Below are 6,000 nucleotides of genomic sequence, written 5' to 3'. Positions count from 1 at the left end.
ACACTCCATATTGTGGCAAGCTGACTTCTGTTTGCTTCAATTATCACTGAGATGTGTCCAAAACTTGATTAGGGTCCACCTGTGACAAAAGAAATTGATTAGATATACTTTAGAAAGGCATGTGTTTACCTGTGTACATAAGGTCCCAAAATTCACACTGCATGTCAAGACAAAAGCCCAGCCATGAAGTCCAAGGAGCTCTCTGTAGACAGATCAGGGCAAGGCTCATTTTTAAAGATTTGAACGTTCCCAGGGCACAGTGGGCTCAAAAATTGAAAGAAGCCTGGAACCACCAGTAACCTCAGAATTGGCCGTACAGTTTGATTGTTATCCCCACGCTACAAGATCCCATCGGGGGCCTCTTCAACCTGCCACCGCTGATAATCATGACCGGGATGAGCTGAGCAGATGAGAACAAACACACCAAGCAAGGGGATGATGAAAGTGCTCAAGTGCTTTTACTGTAAACAAACAAACATGTTCAAAAAATGTAGTGCTCCTTCTATATAATAAATTAATCCATAAAAACAAAAAAGTGTAAGTGGAGGTTAAAATTAAATGAATAGAAAATCCTTTAAAATGAGGTTAAAACATAGGCAGGAAACTCTTTTTGTCCGATTAGCCTCGGTACCCATTTAAAAATCCAACTTCTCTCTCTCTCCGGACCTTGCAGCCTGAGGAGAAGTTCTTCAGCAGGTGACAGGCAACATTGTTCTTCTGGCCCGTGTCACTGTTGCCAATCCTACAGTGTCTGCGGGGAGCCACCGAATCCTGGTCCGTGCCCACCGCTGCTTTTCCAGGCTCCACCCGGTGAAAGCACACTCTGTCCTTTCACTGCCGCCAATCTGTTGGCTCCTCCCAGCAAGAGCACCTTCCTGAGCATAGTGGTCACTCCTGCTACTTGGACGTTCAACAGAAGTGACTTCTCAGCACTCTCCTGAGTGCCTGCCATTGTCTCCTTCCTGGGGCTCCACTCCTGGCCCCCTGTTTCCTCTTATTACACCTGCTCACTCTTGTCTTGTTTCCCCCACATTAATCTCCATGCCCCTTTCTTTCTTATTTTCTTTCTTTTTTTCTCTTGGTTCCTGCACTCTCCTTTTATTTGCTGGGGATCCCTGGGCTGATAATGAGACAATCAGACTGTCTGCACGTGCCAGCAAGGCATCACACGGCCGGCTGACCAACTCACACCAACCCAGAGACAAGCTTTCCTTGCAGAAAATTGCTCACACCTGCTCCACTCTCCAGCGTGACTGTGTTCATTAATATATTAAAATGGCCAATTTTTCTCATCCACAAACCCACTATACCACATACAGCCAAACGTAGTGGCTAAGCAGGAATGGCCTTTGTCAAGGAGGTGACAAGAAGCCAATGGTCACTCTAACAGAGCTTTTAAAAGTCCTCTGCTGTAATGGGAGAACCTGTCAGAAGGACAACTATCTCAACAACACTCCATCAATTAGGCATTAATGGTGGAGTGGCTAGACAAAAGCTATTCATCAGTAAAATATATATATGACAGTTTAAAGTACTCTGAAAGCATGAATATAAAGATTCTCTTAGTCTGATGCAGAGGTCACCAACCTTTTTGAAACTGAGAGCTACTTCAAGGGTACAGAGTAATACGAAGGGCTACTTGCTCGATACAAACTTCCTGAATAACATAAAGTTGCATGGTTCACCTTTAATGATACAAATTATCTGTTTCACATTAGCTGTTTCACATTTTTAAATGAGTCCTATCACATTTGTACTAATCACCAAATCTGTAGCATTTTAAACAAATCATCACATCTGTTACTGTTTTTGAACAAATTAGTTTTCACATTTTTGCACAATATTTGAGTTTAATGTTGCCATGGTCTTTCCCTGAAAACATCTACTGTATTATCTCTTTCTTTGTCTGTAAATGTCTGTTAGTTGGAAGCCTGGTATTGCATGCTGTTCACCAGTGTCCTGTAATCTAGGGTATAATTTGACACTGCGGCTCTGAGTGAGTCTTGTAGATGTGCATCAGTAAGGCGTGTTCTGTGTTTGTTCTTGATGAAGTTCATGTCAGAAAAGGCTGATTCAAAGAGATAGGTTGAACCAAAAAGGCAGGCAACTTTCAGAGCTGCTGTGCATACACCTTTGTACTTTTCTGTGTCCACAAGACACCAAAGGTTTGGTGCACCCTGATTGGTTTTGAGGTGGAGGTCATTTTGCAATGTTAGGATTTCAGTCTCCACCTGTCCAGCATCCAAGTTGAACGTTGCACTTAACTGCTCAGCAATGCTTGTCATGTCATGTCCACTTGCATGAAAGGATTTGAAATGAATGACACACATGGCTCAAGTTGATCAGTCACAAAATCTGTTCTCAAACTCTAGCCCAAGTCTCTTTATGACTTGAGTGTACTTTTCTGCAGCTTTGTTAAAAGCTCCAGATGCAGAACCATTGTCGTTCAGCACTGACTGCACTAAAGGAAAGTGCAGCACTTTTTTTCTCTAAATGCACAGAGAAAATATCCATCTTAGCTTTAAATGCATTTACAGCACTTATCATGTCTTTGACAGTCTTACCTTTGCATTGCAGCTCACAGTTCAAATGGTTCAGTTTCCCAGTGATGTCCGAGGCGTCTTCCCCTTTGGATTGCATGAACTCTTTGATTTCACCCAAAAGTGACAAAAAATGCTGCAAAACTTGTCTCCTGCTGAGCCATTGGATTTTTGTGTATAGTAGCTGGTCACCATATACAGGTGACAGCTCCTCCAATAGTACCTTGAAAATAGTGTGTTGTTTGGCTTTGGAACTGATGCCATTTATGATCTTCACAACAGGAGTAATCACATGATCAAAGCTGGTCACCTTTGCACATATCGGCTGCTGATGTATGATGCAGTGATAATGTAGAAATTCTGGGAAGTCTGTGTCACCTTTGCATTTTGCATGTTGGCCTGTCCTGGTGGGAGCCCCATCTGTAGTCACCAACACCAGCTTTTCCAATGGTACCTTTTTCTCCACAAAGAACCTCTTCACCACGTTGTAGATGTCAGCTCCCCTTGTTGTTGTCTTCAGGGGCAGTAGTGTCAGGAGTTCTTCTTTTGTGGGGAAAACATCAAACACCATTCGGATAAACATCACATCATCAGCTTCAATGTACTGCTGCTGTCCATGGACTCATGCACTGGATGCTAAATCACCTCCATTTAACCAGATCCTGGTCCAGCTGTTCTGTCAAGTTCTCGGACATGGCCAACATGCTTCATTCCTCTCGTCTTTGAACACAGTATTTGCAATTATCATCATTGCTTCTTTCAAGACCTCCCTGTCTGAAAAGGCTCTCTTGTTCTTCATCAAAAAAATCTGCAGCTCTAAATGAAGCTTCAGTTGATTTTTGTGACTTTTTCAATGGCCTTATGAAAAAAGACTGCTGTTTCCCCAAAGCTGCCTTTAAGTCACGGGCTTCGTCTGCCTGTAATGCACTGCCAGGTTGGTAGTTAGCATGGACACTTTTGTGACACGTGCTGAAGTGTCTTACTACATTGTGCTTCTTTTCCATTGAGACATACGCACTTTTCTTTCACTGTCATAAAAAAGAACTCATCCTCCCAATCATTGTGAAAATGGTAAGTTTTCTTTCACTTTCCTACCATGTTTTTCTTTAATTTTCGGGGGTAAAAACCACATCTGGCTCTCCATCATAGCTGCACCCATTTGCTTGTCTCAGTGAAGAATGAGATGGAGGTCTGTCTTGAGCATGATATTGAACTTTGACTGCAGACTATCTCCCAATCTACATCAACACAAGTGTTATTGACTCAAAAGGAACAGCAACACAATTAAATACAATTTTTAGACGGAGCTCCATGGTGTCTAGTGCTTAGTGTTTTAGGACATGCCCTGCGAGCAACTGACATGGTCCCTGCAGGTGACCAGGTGTCTGTGGGCACTGTGTTGGCTACCTCTGGTCTGATGAGACAAAACTGGAACTCTTTAGATAGAACTCCAAGCACTACGTCTGGTGAAGACCAGGCACTGCTCAACACCATCCCTATGGTGAAGCATGGTGGTGACAGCATTATGCTATGGTGTTATTTCTCCGCACCATAGACTGGGAGATTGGTCAGAATTGAGGGAAGGATGAATGCAGTCAAACAGAGGTCTTTAAAGAAATTCTGATCCACAGTGCACACAACTTCAGACTGGGGTGACAGTTCACCTTTCACCACAACAATGACTTGAAACATACAGCGAAGGCAATGCTGGAGTATCTTTGAGACAAGACTCTGACTGTCATTAAGTGGCTCAGCCAATGCTCAGACTTAAATCACATTGAACATCTGTGGTGACACCAAAAGATGGCACTTTACACACACTTCCCATCCAGTCTAATGGACCTTGTGAGGATCTGCCAGGATGAATGGGATAAACTCTTCAAATCCATATGTGCAAAGCGTGTATACCCAAGAAGACTCAGAGATGTAATTGCTGCCATAAGGGGCTTCTACAACATCTAAATAAAGGGTTTCATGATTTCACTTTGTCATTATGGGTTATGAGGTGTAGATTGAAGTGCAAAAATGCATCCATTTTAAATTAAAACTGCAACACAATAAATTTCACAAAAAGTAAAGGTGTCTGAATACTTTCTGAATCCATTGTTCAACTAAATTAGTTCAAATCAATTTATTTTTTATATATAATGGTGTTCAGATTAAAATCTCATGCTACTCTAAAGAAACTGACTCCAGCTATAACTAGTAACACAAGATTAATGAAGTAGTAATCTAATATAGTCTTGTTTCATATTATTAAGAGAAGCTGGCAGTAATGGGAAGGACAACTAAAGAAATAACTGGGTCCAAAGGTCCTCAGGGGAAAGTACCTTTTTCCTGAGAACTTGTCACACCACTCTGCTCGCATGCTCTGTAACGAGCGCTATTCAAAATCAACATTAAGTAACCAGTCATTTCGTATGGACATCATTAGACTCTGCTGAGCCTTTGACATCTTGGTCATTTGGCCCCCTCTTTCCTTCAAACTGAGTCTTTGGAGAGTAGACAAGGAAAAGGGAAAAACATTTAAAAGTGAATTGTAGTAACCCAATTGAGTGGTGATTAGTAATGAGCGGAAATGAATTGCAGTAAACCTTAGTATTTTGCTTTGCCAGAAAATTCTCAAAAGAAATGGTGTTTCATTTCTAGCGAGTGTCATGCCATCGACACAAGAAGAAAGGTGTTTAATCTTTGTCTTGGAAGTGTTTTTCAGTATTATTTCTGTGTACATTTGCCTCTGGCCTAGTATTTAAATAAAGATCTCTTGTGAAAAAAATAAAAACCTCCAAACTTATTTCCTGGTGCTTGAAGACAGTGTGTTGCTGTTGTTTAGGTATTTTGCACTATGTTGCTCACTTTGCCAGTTATGATGAAAATCTTGGTAACTCCAACCCTGCCATGTATCAGAAACAGAAAAGAAACTCAGAGTTTCACAACGCATGAAGTGTGCACATCAAAAAACAGGAAAGGGCAATTGTTAGGGAACAGGGGAACTTTCTGTGTAGTGACCTTTCCTGGTAAGAAAACACAGCAATATGTACAGGGTATTGTGTCTTCTTGTTGAAAGTATGCAGTATGTCACATGTTGAAGAATCACACTGCACTATTCAGGATTGATGTGAAAAACATGCATAAATAGAATTGATTTTACTGGTATGAGACAGATTACATGCAGTAAACAGCAGCATAAAAGAACATGGGTGAAAATAAAATCATGAACAAGTCTTTGTTTTCCATTCCAAAAACCTTCTGTGTGTCAGTTTAGTGAAGCAACACTTACTAGTTTTGCACATCACTAATGATGATCCATCACATGAGTAGAGGAAATTTACCACACTAGCAATGTTTTATACCATATGTGAAAGAAAACAAACCTATTCAGAGTGCCACTGAGATGTGGTGTCCAAAGGTCATGTCATCTTTGAGCTTCACTGGTGTCAATAGATAATGGAAAAAGCTG

Source organism: Erpetoichthys calabaricus, chromosome 14 (assembly GCF_900747795.2).
Source record: "Erpetoichthys calabaricus chromosome 14, fErpCal1.3, whole genome shotgun sequence".
NCBI lineage: Eukaryota > Metazoa > Chordata > Cladistia > Polypteriformes > Polypteridae > Erpetoichthys > Erpetoichthys calabaricus.
The sequence above is the reverse complement of the archived record's forward strand: the minus strand, read 5'-3'. Positions refer to the sequence as shown.